Source organism: Lipophrys pholis, assembly GCF_963383615.2.
Source record: "Lipophrys pholis genome assembly, chromosome: 4".
NCBI classification, from domain to species: Eukaryota; Metazoa; Chordata; class Actinopteri; order Blenniiformes; family Blenniidae; genus Lipophrys; species Lipophrys pholis.
In genome coordinates, this window is record NC_137637.1 from 5,438,240 (window position 1) to 5,453,409 (window position 15,170).

A 15,170-nucleotide genomic window follows, 5' to 3' on the forward strand; every position below is an offset into this window, starting at 1 on the left:
TCCATCTGTACGTTTTTAGAGCAGTTTTATGACTTTGAGTTTATAGTTTAAACTACTTTTCCTCGGAACAGGTGTATTAAAATTCCCATTGTCATTTAACGCAACATAAAGCGAGACTTCCGGGTTTTTCTGGGATGTGTAGTGTTTGTTACCACGACTTCCGGCTTCTCCGTATGTCAGAGCGACCATGAAAAACTACAATTCCCTATGTTGAGTTGCAGGACGGCTCTGAGAACAGCGGAGGTGAGTGCAGCAGCGTGTTTGTTTTCCGTAATCCGAGTGTTTTAAAGATATCTCTTAATGTAAGAGTGTAAATGGTGAATCTTTAGTAATATGAGGGGCTGTGAGGATTCAGAGACTGATTAGGATGTTTTAAAGACATCTTTTAATCTCAGAATGAAAAGCGATGGACGTTTAAAACCCACTGTGCTGCAGGGAGCATGCGCACTGGCTTTACTCCGCTCCACGTGAGGGGCGTCATAAACCCAAACAAACCATTTAAATTTACACACACACACACACACACACACACACACACACACACACACACACACACACACACACACACACACACACACACACACACACACACACACACACACACACACACACACACACACACACACACACACACACACACACACACACACACACACACACCGCTTTGGCTATTGGAGTTAAAGGCCAGCACACACCATTTAAAGAACCGCCACTGATCCAACCCTCCCACATTTACTGTGACTGTTGACTCACATTTTACGTGGTCTGTTTGCACAAATCAGAAGCTGGAGCTATTTCCTAATGCCTGGTTTATTGATGGTGGTTCATCTGTTGCACATGTGAACATGGCAGTTTGGAGAAATCTGGTTTGTCCAATGGTGTGTTTCAGGACAACACAGGGCAAGGAATAGAATAGAATATAATAGAAATTCTGTTGAAAGACAAAAGATAAAATATACAAGAATGGATAAAAGTCAATTTTTAAAGGTAAACTATGAGAAAGAATAGTCGATTGAAAGATTTTAAGAAAACTGAGAAAGATGAAATCGTGGGATGATGATACAACATGAAAAAAATTATACAAAAGTTAAAGCAGGTCTTCAGTCTTAACATTTGGTCTATTTTCTCAACACTTGGCGCTCTGCACAAACATACATGTCGACTGGAAATGTGTCAAAATGTCATCAAAACACGGACGGAACTGGTCTGAGGGAGGAAACCAGAACATCTGAAGAACATGCAGACTCCTGAGAAAGACAGGCACCTTTTGAGGTTCACATTAACCCTTTAAAGCCCACAGACATACTGGATGTCAGCAGCTCAGTCCCTCTCTGCGCTGTTAGCGGAGCTACGTGTGGGCAGCAGACCTGCCGGGGGTGTCTGGAGGGGGCGCTGTCACACAGGACGCATCTATAATCAGTCGGAGGAACGTGGCAGCTCACGACCTTCATATGTTTACCTATCATGTGACACAGGAGTCGTGTTGTTCCTCTGTGCCCACAGTATTTAAACCTGTCCCGTCCCGTCCCCCACAGGCCTGACTGAGCAGCACCTTTATCCGTCCTGCTGTAATCATCCTTCAGGAGAACCAGGAAGAATCTGCTGAGGTTGAAGGTAAGGACATTTACTGTGTACATCGATTCCGTTTCCCTTTCCCTGAGATGAAAGATTTTTGCAGTTTTAGTATTTTTGAGCAACCAAAAGCACATGTTTCATATCCTGATCACTCTGATGACCCCTCAGTGGAAATTTAAAGTGGGATATTTTCCAAATTTCTTTTGTAAATTTGATAGTCTCGTCTCTCAAATTGAAGCTGCGAGGAGAGTGGCCAGTCTTCCTCTAAAGCAAAAAGCATCAGAAAATGTATTTAAATTCATAAAAAGTGCAAAGAAATTGACTGGTTTGTTGGTTTGTAATGTTTTGTTTTCAGTCTGGTGAATCAGCCTGGGAAAATAAAGTGCAGCTGTCTTGGCTGTAAAGCATGGCGGTGGTACCATCATGCTGTGTGGCTGCTTTGCATCCTCTGGTACTGGAAGCATTGAACGCATTGAAGGAACAAAGACATTTTAAAGCTTTTGGACAGAAATTTGCTTGAGATTTTCTAGGTTGAAATAAATGATAAAAAGTTCATGCTAAGTTCATGCTAAGTCTGTTAGCTTGAAGCTAGTTCGCGCGCTCAAATCAGTTGTTTCCTAATCATCCTAAAACTGACACATAGATAAGAAAAACTGTTTTTACGAAGGTTGATCATCCAGATCTGGATCAGGGGCCTCAGGTGGACCCGTTGTGTCCTGCTGCCCAATAAGTTCAGATTAAATGTGGTCCAGTTGTTTGGGGTGCAACAGATCAAAAAACTCACGGATCAGATAATTTTTCGGATCAGAGTCACGGATCGGATCATTTTTCGAATCCGCAAAAAGAAAAGAAAAAAAGACAAGACAAATAAACACAAGTTTCGTCTTTTCATTTATTAACACTTTTAAATTATTAAATTAAAACATATAAAATCAATTAAAGTGCACAAGGCATTATGTCTTCTTTTTAACATAATTAATGAAAAACAACTTAAAGTGAGACATAAAAAGGCATATCTCCGTTCTTTAAACAGGGACCAGCTGTTGTGCTTCGGTGGAAGTAGGAAACCACCTTCCTGATCCTCCCGGGGAGGCGCTCCATCCTAATGACTGAGATTCACTTCTGTGATGCCAAATTCACTGCATGTGCAAAACCCCCTATCTGTGGACCCAATCCTGCCTCATTCACTGCATTTATTAGATTTTTGGCATTATCAGTTGTGACTGGGATATTGGTACTGGGCCTCTTTATCTCCCATTCCTCCAGTGCTTGTGTCAGTACCTGCGCACGACGAGTGCCTGTGTGACTCTGGTAGAGGGGGCGTGTCTGCAGCACCGGACTTCTAATCTCCTGGTCTGCTGTGGTGAAGCGAGCGCTTATTATCACGTAGCTCTCCGTTCCCCTGGACGACCACCCGTCTGTCGTGAGCGCAACAGAGGATGCTCGGGATAGTTCCTCCACAACTTGTTTCTTCTCCTGCTCATGAAGATCTGACACAATCTGTTCGCTGAAGTGGGTGTGAGACGGGATGTTGCGACGTGGCTCAAGCACTTTCACCATGTGTTTAAAGCCCTCGTTGTGCAAAACTGATTATGGGCTCATGTATGCACCTAGAAACACACCGATACTGTTTGTGATGGCTTCAGCCCGGGTGGAATGTGTAGCAAGGAGCTGCTTAAATGGCGCGGTGATAAGCGCTTGTTGAGCAGGCTTCGTTTTCACTCCTGCCAGTGAAACACCGGGGCGATGTCGCTTCAAATGTGTGGCCACGCTCGATGTGTTTCCACTGTCATGGCTTTCCCGTGCCACAGTGCCGACACACCGTCACGGCTTTATCCACTCACCTCTTTCTTTCATCATTAAATTTGACAGGGAAGCCAAAATGTTCCCATACAGGGGATTTAAATGATGCGGTGCGTTCAAGCTCCTCCGTTCCTCCTCTCGCCATGACCACGCTGTGTGGACGGAACGTGCGCTCAACTTTATTTTCCCATAAATCAATCCGCGGATCATGTGTGTGCCGAACCGAAGATATTGATCCCAACGGATCACGGATCAACGATGTTCCGTTGCACCACTACCAGTTGTTGATGTTAATCTTAATACTTGTAAAGTACACTCAGTAGTTTAATAACTTTCTTACTTTTACAAACATCCGGATGAATTTTTCCGGCTCTGAATTGTCTGTGATTTTGAAGCTTGTTCAATATTTTAGACTTTTTCTTGGTTTTGTCTTGTTGATGTAGTTGCTGAGAGAAATCACATGGTGGCAGTAACGAGCAGTAACATCTTTGTGCTTTTGCGCTTTGTGCTCTTTCTTTTCTGTGTCTTTATGTGCGTGGCAGTTTATTGTCCAACCAGGTAGAAAATAATTCTGAGGAAGTTTTTGCTAATCCTTCTTTCCTTTCATACTTAAAACTGAAATGAATGCACTGCATTAAAACAATTTCTCCCAGTTCAGTCTTTTTTTTTCTTTTCTTTTTTTTTTGCGATATGATGATTTTACGACTTAGTTTAGTTTAGTTGATGTTAGCGTTAATGTGCCCAGTTCTTTCTGTCATGCTGTGCTTGGTGTCTGTGCAGCGTTCTGCACTGTAGAAGGCAGAAAAACTCATTAAATTGTCCTTTGGGGCCTTTTTTTTTACTTGACTTGTCCCTTTTAAAGTCATTAAATTAAAGTCAGCTTCAAGCTATTATTAAAATCAACACCTTCAATGTGATAACAGGAAACTGTCACGCAGAATAAATCTGAACTCTGACGGCTTGAATTCATGACATGCTGCTTCCCTTTTACTGTGGAAGCTCTGACGGTTGGAGGATCGTTAGAAATGACAGCGCGTTCTCCATAAACAAGACATAAGTAGAGAAGAACCTCTGATATTTACCTCAAACCGCACAGATGATCGTAATATTTCCCGCTCATATTTATTCCTGCTGCAATAAATAATCAACCTAAATGAGCAAATCTACTTCACTAAATGTCACACATTCAACTTTTAGTGCCACGGTTTTATTTACACGAGCAGCCACTGATTCAACATGTCACACAAATGTTTTTCTGTTTTCTCTGAGCTTTGCAAACTCGCCGTTGATAACAAGGAGGATGAATGTGATGTGGCCACATGCCGGATGAACAGTGTGTGAGGTATAAAACTCTCCTTTGGCGATTCCATGTGTATTTTATGTCTTTGTTGGACACGTGATGATATTTGGTAACTTGTGCATTTCTTTATGTTTTCTTCTGAACTAAAAACATTAAAGTAAATACTAGAAAATACACAAATCAGTTGTGTTAAATATTGTGACGGAGCTTCTTGTGTTCAAGTTCTTTCACTGGATTTTTACGTTCATCCTCAAAATTCAATGAGTCTAATTGATTCCACTAATTATACATTGAATTATAGGACAGTGGTTCTCAATAGCGTATTGTCTTTAAATGAGGCGGAAATGTGTGATTTTGATCTCTTTTCCTCCTCTTTATGAGAAATTATTATTATTATTTCCATTTTAAATGATCAACAGTAAATGAATGCAACACACACTGGTCCATTGGTCCAGAATCCATGAAAGTGTGTGTTTTCAGGAAGTGTGTGTTCTGATGCAGCACGCTGCTTGACAAGTGTCACCTGCAGCCTTTAGACACGGCGCTCCATTAGAAGACGACATTTCAGTGGAAAAGCTAAATAAAGAGGAGACACTTGATAAACTTTAGAGTCCATCGCTTCACTTTATGTGCCGGAGGACAAACGAGGAAAAGTCCTGATGTTGAATTGAAACATAAAAACTAAGTGTTCTCCGCAGCATTACTGAGGTGGAGCATGACATGGTATTTATAAGGTAAATACATGAAAAAAATTTGAAAATCTCGCTTTTCCCTTCTGTTTTCTCTCTTGCTATAACATTGGCGACGGTCTTTCTGTGTTCAGAAAGAATACATCAAGCGTTTGCAGGATTGGCTGGGTGTATATTATCTGGTGAAAGGTTGCTGTGTTTGTGAGGGATGGCCTGTAATAACTGTATTAACTGTAATTTAGCTTTGTAACACTGAGGACAGAAAACAACCAGCTGAGAACTATTGGGCTCGAAACCTGCTTTCTCATGTGACTTTAATTGAAAAGTGGATGACTTTCTGTCTTCTTAAATAATCTGTCGATAATACAGGTGCTGTCAGATTGGATCCAGGTCATTCAGTAATGGGCAGAATCACTGACTCTGTGCTTTCTGGTAATAAGTGATAGAAGTTGATGTCACCAGCAGCAGATGAAAGTCTTTGAGAATAGTGAGGCTGTTTGATGGAAGAGACAACAAGTCTTTCAGGTCCTGTCCACATGAAACCGCATCTTTTTTGTCCGATCATTCACGCAGCGTTTTAAGAGCCCATGAACAGTTTTTGTTGTCGTTTTTTATAAAAACGGTTCCAGAGTGAAGAACTTTAAAAACGAGACAATGATGTGTGGAGAAGCAAGACGCACATTTTCTTAAAGCGATGATGTCATCGCCCCACCTCTCGACCCGATAATCCCGTGACCCTCTCTGTCAACGTCACTGAACAACAACAACAACAATGGCGGACTACATGCCCCTGGTCGATGCTCGCCAGTTTAATAAGGCAATACGTTAGATTTGTCGATTTCTCTGTTTTTGCGTGCTTCGTGTCTTCATCTCCATTGTTGGTGTATTTCTGTGGCAGTGTTACAGCGCCACCTATAGGTCTGGCATATTTCCCACGTCATTTTGACTCGTTTTCAACCTGTCGTGTGGACGCAGCTGTTTCCCGTGTGGGCGGTTAACTTTTTAAGAACGATGGGGACAAAAAAGTTGGTTTTGGCTCATGTGGACAGAGCCTGAGATTAACCTCAGAAACAAACCCGTGTAAAGGCCTGGGTTGGATGACACAACTGCTCTGAAGGTTTCAGCAGTCCTGCAGGGCCTGAACAAGATGAGAAGTCGTAGTTCACAACTTCACAAAAGAGCAAGTTACTTCAGCTACAGGTGAAGACTGTCTGGTAAGAGGAAGAAATAGACCTGCTCATTTGTTTCCCCACGTCAATAAACCTCATTGAAGAGGCTTTTATTGTGAAGGGTTGTACTACTAAAGTTACATTTGAAGATAGAAATGTTGCGGGTACAGAGCCCTAATCTTGAGCGTAACGTTGGACCGGTTGGAAGGAGTTTCCTATCGGCTGGTGTTGCAGAACACCTTTCTGTTTGTGTTGGCTGCCGACGCCACACATCTGCTCGTTAGCTTCATTTTGGTTTTTTTCTTCCACAGTTACACGAGGGCCACTAACCCCTCAGGAGCTGCTTTGCCTTTTTATTATTCATTCCGTTCACGCCGCTGTTTAGCTGAGAGGCAGAACGAGGCCCTTCAGAAACAGCCCGGGATAATCCGCTATCAGGGTTTAATTGCACCGCTACGTTTGGAGCACCGACAGAATTCCTAATGCGAGGAGCCGAACAGGTGTAATTATGTTCAGTGGATGAGTTGTTCCATGAAAACTGCTGTTAATGTGTTATGATGCTCTGCAGAGGAAGCAGGCTCACAATGACCATTAGTATTACTGCATCTTCATCTTCATATCCACACTGACAAATATCGGAACTCATTGGCGATTATGCACCACACTGCTAACAGCTTTTGGGTCATAAAATAGACTTCTGAACCATGTACCACAAAAAGAGAAGCTTTTAACACTTTCTACACCCAAAAAATAATCTGGAACTGAATATTCCGCTTTAATGTTTAGAATTCCATAAACCTGGATCATCACGTTTATATATGCATACAAGAACTCTGACATTGCGTTTCTGACATTTCATAACTACAGTTTAAAGTGGTGCACTCTCAAAACATTTTCATCCATTTACATATTTTAAAGCATGTTTTGCAGTTTTAGCCATTTGATGTTTTGTCAGTAATATTTTAGCCATTTTGACTCTTTTAGATATTTTGTTTATAATTCCTTTATATCCTTTCTAGTCATTTGTTTTTTACTCTGAGGTCAGTCATTTGAAGTCATTTACCCGTTTTAGCCATTTTTACTCTTGTAAACACTTTTTCCATTTTTACTTTTTAGCCATTTCTGGCAATTTCAGTCATTTCTTTGACATTTTAGCAATGTTACCCATTTGTTCCATTTTGAATCGGTCATATTTATTTTGCACCTTCTCTAGTGGTATTGGGGTTCATTTTATTTTTTTCTATTTTAAGTAATTGTAGAAACTTTAGTTGTTTTATTATTTTGGCCATTTCTTAAAATTTTTGTTATGCATTTTGCTATTATATGAACTGTCTTACCCGTGGTATAGTTTGCTTATATAGCGCTTGTCCACTGGTTTAACAGCCCCCAGAGCACTGTTAGGCACATTAACCCATTAGCTGCTGTGTCCAGTCCATCCACTGGGGGCAGTTTGGGGTTCAGTGTCTTGTTCAGGGATACTTGATATATGGACAGACGGGGGCTCTAACCTGCAACCTAATCCAATTGAGAGGTGATGAATTTCTGGCCCCCCAGAAAGTAAATTGGTGTGGCCACATTGAGTGAGACTCTCATTTATTTGGAATTTGTTATGGCAAGTTTATCAAAAAGTTAACGTTTCTCTGCTGAGTGGGATGTGGGATTATATTTGCCCTGTGCCACCTTTCCTAAATGATAACCTGTTATGTACCCTGTACAAAAATATGAGTGTTTGCTTGCAGAAAGCAAACCAATGTTTAACTAGTTGACTTCTGTGCAGTTGGTTTTAATTAACTGCTGCTTTTTTACGGCATACAACATGTAGTTATGTGAAATGTTAATACTGTCAAACAAACAAAGAACTTGAAGATTTGATTAATTTGCACTTGTACTTAATGAGTTTTCACTTTGTTATACAAGCTTTTGAACTGTAGACCTCTTATTGTCAATGAATTCCAGTCGATTATAAAATCTACGGAGCAATTTTGAGTCAAACTCGCTTCTATCTTCTCTTTTAATAGAGGCGAAAAATACAATCGCCGATCTTCATACAATGTTAATTTGATTCAGTCAAAGCAGAAGCCTTTAATCAGAACTTTCATCAACTCTATCAGATTTTAAAATCTGCAGAAGTTGGAGGCTCTTTGCTCCTGCAGGACTCTGGAGGTTAGCATTTAACATTTAGCGTTGTCTCTGTAACCTGTAGTCAGACTCAACATCTTCCACAAACCTTCTGAAGCTTTTAAAGCTTCATTAAGTGAAGTGATACAGATCGTTTAGCTCATTGGTGTGATAAGTTGTTTTATCTTCTCAGACCTTCAACATGTCAGACGATTGTCGATATCTAGCAGCAACATGATGGGGTAGGTTAAAGTCTTGCTTCATGTGGGTGGTGCAGGTTAAAGTCTTGCTTCATGTTGGTGGTGCAGGTTAAAGTCTTGCTTCATGTTGGTGGTGCAGGTTAAAGTCTTGCTTCATGTGGGTGGTGCAGGCTAAAGTCTTGCTTCATGTGGGTGGTGCAGGCTAAAGTCTTGCTTCATGCGGTCACACATTGGTCCTCATCTCATCATGGCCACATGTCAAGATGTTTCCTTAGCTTGCTGTAGTTGGCGACAAGGAGCATGACCATGACAATGAATCAGTGTTAATGAATGTTCGTGAATGTTGGTGAATCTTTCAAGAGACGTTGTAAAAACACATCATGTAATGTAAGTCTGTTTACTATTAACCTCTGTAATTTGTCATGTGACTGTATGTAGGTGATTTTTTTTTTTGTCACGACTTTTCTTTGATGGGCGAGCTTCCATATAACCATTGCGATAGTATTAGAGTTATGAGAAGAAAAAGTGCAAGAGTTTAGTTCTCACACTGCAGGACTTTATTTTAACATCTGATTATGTGAAAGTTCTCAGAGTGGTGCAAAGAAGGGACGAGGCAATGTATGAGACAAAGCTCAAATCCTGACCATGTAAATAATGTAAATGACCTGTGGGGCTTCAACACAAAACTTGCCGAGTTTTTCATGGTAACACAAGGTTGAATATGCCGACAAATAAGAGGAGAATCGCATAACTACAAACGTAACTGCCGAAAGTACAAACACTGAGTTCTTCTTGCTCAGCATGAAACCAGCAGTGAGTTTTATAGTGGAAGAAGAATCAATCCACATCAGATAGAAGCCCACCATCACATGCAAGAATCAATCAAACAAAACACGCTCTCCCATCCACTGTGTGCGTCTGAGGCCGAGTGAGAACATCAGCAAACATACAACCACTGAGAAATCACAGATAAATTAAAAAAAAAACTTCAAACAGGCTACTGTATTGAATTTCTTCGGTGGGCTCATGTAAAACTGTAACAAATCTATGCTGTGGGTTTGTTAGAGCGCTGGAGATTGGTGTTAACCATCCAGAGAAATGATTAAAAACATCTCAAGTGTATGAAAGAAACTCATGAAGCCGTGAAAGATTCAGTATTCCCTCTTCTGAAAACATGGATGCATGTTCAATAATAAAAGCCAGATATTCAGTTTTGTTAACTTTTTAACCACATTTGAGCTATCAGATTGGAACTTTCATAAGACCGTCCTGATTCAGGATTGTTAAAGTTTTTCATTTAAAGACTGGTGGAACAATGCAAATTCGTCAAATCCAACCACACAGGAGTCTTGTTTGAGAGAGCCATGCTTCACAACATTCAGAATGAAATGAGCACATCTTGAGTAGAGTCATGTATCGTACACATCTGACTCACTTCTGTAGGCCCAACATGTCTGATGACAGAACAATCTGACCGTTAGTTGAGGTGCGAGCAGTCGTTGGCACATTACAAACCCAACAAATTCCAAGTAGAATCAAATATATGCGATAAAGCACAAGTGATCATTTTTAGCTCATCTTTCATACTTCTAGAGAAATGCTTCTGAAGACTGTCTACAACAAAGAAATGAAGTGACTGGCAAATGGTGGACGTTGTTGAAGGTCGACTCTGTGACTCCTTGCATCCTTCGACATCCTGCCATTATTATTGGTTCTCTTCAGCCCCTTTTCCACCGCCCAACAAGTGCAGGGATGAAACGGAGCGGTATGGCGCAGTAGGGCAAAGCGTAACAGTTAAAATGTAGGCGGGGTGTAGAGCTCCGCAGATATTTGACGTTGCAACAGTAATCTCAGCCAGGGGCGGCTGACATCCGCCGCTTTGCACTAGTTGTTGAGCTAACTTTTTTTTTTGCAGCCACAGAGCTACAGGCTACAGGAGAGCGAACATCGTCCCGTCGAAGTGACACCGGAGCTACTCCAGTGGCACAAAGACGGTCGGCGCCGGTGTCGCGCTGCAAGATGTGACAGTTGCAACTTCCGCGTTGGGGCAGAAATTGTGGACGTGTTGCGAGAACAGAGCTCGAGGCTCGGAGCAGCTCCGGTGTCTCAACGCACCGTGTGTGGACACAGTCCAAGTCCGATCTTCCCATTGCATCACGTGACGCGACAAGCGGACTCGGCAGCACATCGGTTACTGCCGTAGGGTCTGCGCCCGAGTCCCGGTCTCCATCCCTGCCTCACGTCTGCTCTTTCAGGACCAACATGAAAGTTGTGCAGCAAAGAAAAACAAATGACAAAATAAAACAGTCAGTGCAAAGCTGAATATGTCAACAACAGAGGATTCATACAGCCGACATATTAACATATTGAGGGCATGTAGTAAATCACTGACCAATCAGCAAACGGCTCCTCAAACTTGGACCCGTTCTGTTGTCCTGAGTACCCCAACGGAAGGGCAACAGAAAATCGTCAACCTTTGGAGCGGTTATTTCTGGAAAATCCGAAATTCTTGCGGTGGAAACCCAAAACGTGCTGGACTATACCACTCCATTCCTGTACTTTTTGTGCGGTGGAAATGGGGCTTTTCACGCCTTTCTTCTTTCTGGAATAAAGGTCTTTTTCTTCTTCCTATTCTCAATATTTGTCTGGTATTTTGATCCAGAGCGGCGCCCTCTGGTGGATTGAATGACCGATGTAATAGGTACCTCAATGGAGGGGTTACAAAAAATGGTAACGTTTGGGTACGGTAAGGTTGGTACCTTCCACAATTTTTGTCAGTGAAAACACATGGGTGCCCATCCTGTACCGTCCTGTGCTGGTGTAGTATTGAATATGGACCCCACACAAAAATTTACTTATAACAAATGCTCTTGACCAGGAAATTGATCTTGATTACTTGGAAATGGTTTATTCCAACTAGCGCTGGGCGATATGACCTCAAATCAATATCAAAATCCAGTTCACCTCGATAACAATGAATGGATGATAACTACTCCACTGCGGCCCCTGCGCAAAAGAATGTTTGGCCGCTAGATGTGGCAGTTATATTTATAGTATGACTCCCTGGACCTATTTATTGCCACTGTAAGGGACTGTAAAACTACACTGTCTGAAAATAAATGAAGAAAATACTAATTAATTGTTTTTAGTTAAGATTTATTAAAGAGCTGATAAGCACCGATTACTTGAAATGAGAACGACTGAATACATTTAAAAGTATAAAATAAGTAAAATTTCTTGCAAACACAAAGTATTAAAAATAGTATCTCTTATGAACAAATTCTAAATATGGATATTTCAAAGAGATTACTCGAAAATCGCCGCATTCTAGTTGTCAAGTAATCAGGTTCTCTATAACGAGAGAAACAAATTGCATCCCTTGTAAACTTCAGGGCATGTAGTACACATGCCAGGCCTTTAGGGGCCCTGTGACACACCAAGCTCACCAAAAACACAGAAGAAGACAGACCACATAGAAATTTAGAAGTGGACTCCTGCTCATAAACCACATTAACTTTTATAGGTCTATGGTCCTGCTCCTCCTGCTGCTACCGTCGTCAGTAGCTTCTGCAGCTCCACCGGAGCTTGTAGTCCGTGATTGTTGTGGTTATTGGGTGACATTGCAGACCGCGATGGGGGGGAAGACGGGGGCGATTACGTCATCTTTTTTACACAGATGATTGTCATTGCCGTCCACACCCCGGGGTGTTGGACGGCACTAGCCGGGGTTTTAGAATTTACCCACTCTGGGACCCGTCTTCAAAAAACCCATTTTTCACGTTTCTAAAACACCGCCTTGTCTGGATGATAAGTCAAAAACAGCTCGTTTAGGTTAACCGGTTTTCATACCGGTACTCATGACATCACACATCATGCGGCTCGGTTCCTCTCAGAGCAGAACACACTACAGGATTTCTAGTCGCAAATATTGAACATGTTCATTATCCTCTCCTTCCGAGACCTTCTTAACAGATTGGACCTGACAAAATCGCTCCTAACACTCCCCACATCACAGGAAAGTCGGACACGATTTTTTGCAGACATCTGACAATCGTGCCTGTGCTCCTGATGCTCGGGAGGAGAGATCGGGATCGGGAAAAATCATCCCGATTATCCTGTAGTGTGTGCCGGCCTTAATGTGAATGATTATTGGGGGCGTAACGCGGAGGACAGGAGGATCATTCAGCAGTCACTGCATGAGCCTCTGCCCTCTGATTTGAAAAGCTCTAACAACAAGAGAAGTCCAGCAGATACAGACCCGGAGGTGAAGTCTTTCTGCTGGCAGGCTTTGTGGATAGCAGGAGAGGAAACTAATCTGTTGGCTCATCACAAATTCTTGACTGATCCGTAGGAACTCCAGCTTCAGACAGAAATCTGTAAACTAAGATACTAAGAGGAAAGACAAACGCTGTGCAGTCAAGGTCTCCCAAGAGTCTAAACCTGAACCTGAGAGGTAGAGAATAAACCTGGGAACTGGTTCTGGATGAGGCCAGCTTGATCAGTGGAAACTTCTCTTCCTCTTTCTAAGTTCCTCCAGCGGGCAGCACTCTGAAACTGAAGGGTTTTGCTGGGCCCTGATCTGGTGCTAGATGGGGCCTGGAGACAAATTACATAAAAAAAAAAATCACAAAAGCATACTTCCTTGTATCCATGGACCGCTGCCATCACATTAAGAAACGGCAACAACAGAATTTTTTTTTTTTTGAAGCTAAACATTCCTTTCAAATGGAATCCGGAGGGGGTAAAGATTCAACTACTTCAGTGTCACTCCCTCACTTAATTTACTCTTTACACACTCGAACAGAGAAAACGCAGACTTTTTCATATTCTACTTCTGTGTGTTGGCAGCAAGAAAGAGCAGAGTACAAGGTTGTTCCCTTCAGTGTGGCCTCATGTTTTACAGTTGGAGATTTAAAGAAAAAAGGTTAAAAAAACTAAACCAAAAAAACCCACTGTTGGGTTGTGGAAAGTATTGATTGTCACAAATCTCAGACTAAATTTGTATTTGAAGTCATGTTCTGCAGTTCTTAATGTCTATTGTTATATATTGCTCTCCAACAGCCACCCATTAATCTCGTAACTGATAAATAAACATTAAAAAGTAAGATGAAGAAAATTATGCTTCAAAATTAAATGACAGAAATCCCGAATGAACATTTTGAATCTGGATTTCTGTTTGTTTATCTGAAAATTACTTGTATTTCATGAAAGAATTGACGTCTGAAAATGGGTCAAAAAACACTTTGGAGAAACAAGCTTCCAAAACACATCGACCAACGTTTCCAAGCTGTTTTACATAAATATAATCGAAAAGTCATTGATCATACATGCAACAGTTTGGCTTCGATTGATTGGTCACATGGGGACATGTGATGCAGACTTTGCATGACATTTTAAAAAAATATTTTAATTATAATTCATTCAGAAGTATAAGGAAGAGGCTGCATGAAGCCCAGTATAATGGAATAAAAGTATTTTCTTCAGAATTCTACTAAAGTAAAAGTATGCTCTCTTAAAACTATCAAGTTCTGGGAGTTGACATTCAGTCCATCTTCCCATGACTGGTCCACCAATCTGGTCCATCAAGACTCTCTCATTTCATAAAGGTCTAGAAAACCTTTGAATAATCTGTCATGAGGTATTTCATGGCCAAGTCTTGATGTATTGTTGAATGTTGTTTGCATTTGATCCTGCCCTACTTTGGCCTTTTCTCTGAGATCTGAATACCTTGTACCCCTGGGTTCTCCAGGTAGGTTACAGTTCTTTAATATGCCCACACTGGAGGACAATGGGTTCCTTTTAGCTTTTCACTTAATGATTCATTTTTCATAAATCTTTAGAAATTAATTGTCTTTTTTTATTTCTCATTGTTTCTTTGAACCCTGTTGACTCTTTGTGATAAAATATTTGATAGTTCTGTGATCACAGCCCAATAACTTTGCAATTTCAAGCATCCTACTTCCTTCTGAAAGATTATTGTACACTTTTCGACTTTTCAGAGTCAGTTAAATCTATTTTGGGGACATTTTGCCAATAAAAAAAGAACACCTGCACACTTAGATACAAGATGTTGATCTCCTGAGAACACACCTCCCTCATTACTCAGATACACATCATCTGATATGCTCACATCCAATCAACATTCACGTTTATACAACTTGGAATAGGAAAATATGCAGAAAAATTATATGGTCAAAATAGTCACCGGCCTAATAGTTGTGCACACAGTGTATGACCTACAGCAGGCATCTCCTTTTTTTTTTTTCCCCTTGTCCTGTTCGGCAATATGATGTGATTGAGAGCCTTCTGGAGTCAG

General features: G+C 41.3%; 1 protein-coding gene across 10 annotated transcripts in view; it reads left to right on the plus strand.

The window, feature by feature from the left end:
* The first annotated feature begins 207 nt into the window (after positions 1-207).
* Positions 208-15,170, plus strand: part of fhit (fragile histidine triad diadenosine triphosphatase) — a 422,950-nt gene continuing 407,987 nt past the window's right edge. For 2 of the 10 annotated variants that reach the window (XM_080460849.1, XM_080460851.1), the window contains exons 1-2: positions 208-243; positions 1,536-1,614. The gene's annotated coding sequence lies outside the window, so the exon portion shown is untranslated. Of the gene's footprint in view, positions 244-1,535; positions 1,615-8,847; positions 8,897-15,170 lie in introns of those variants that run through there. The other 8 variants (XM_080460842.1, XM_080460845.1, XM_080460848.1 and 5 more) reach the window with 7 other exon arrangements.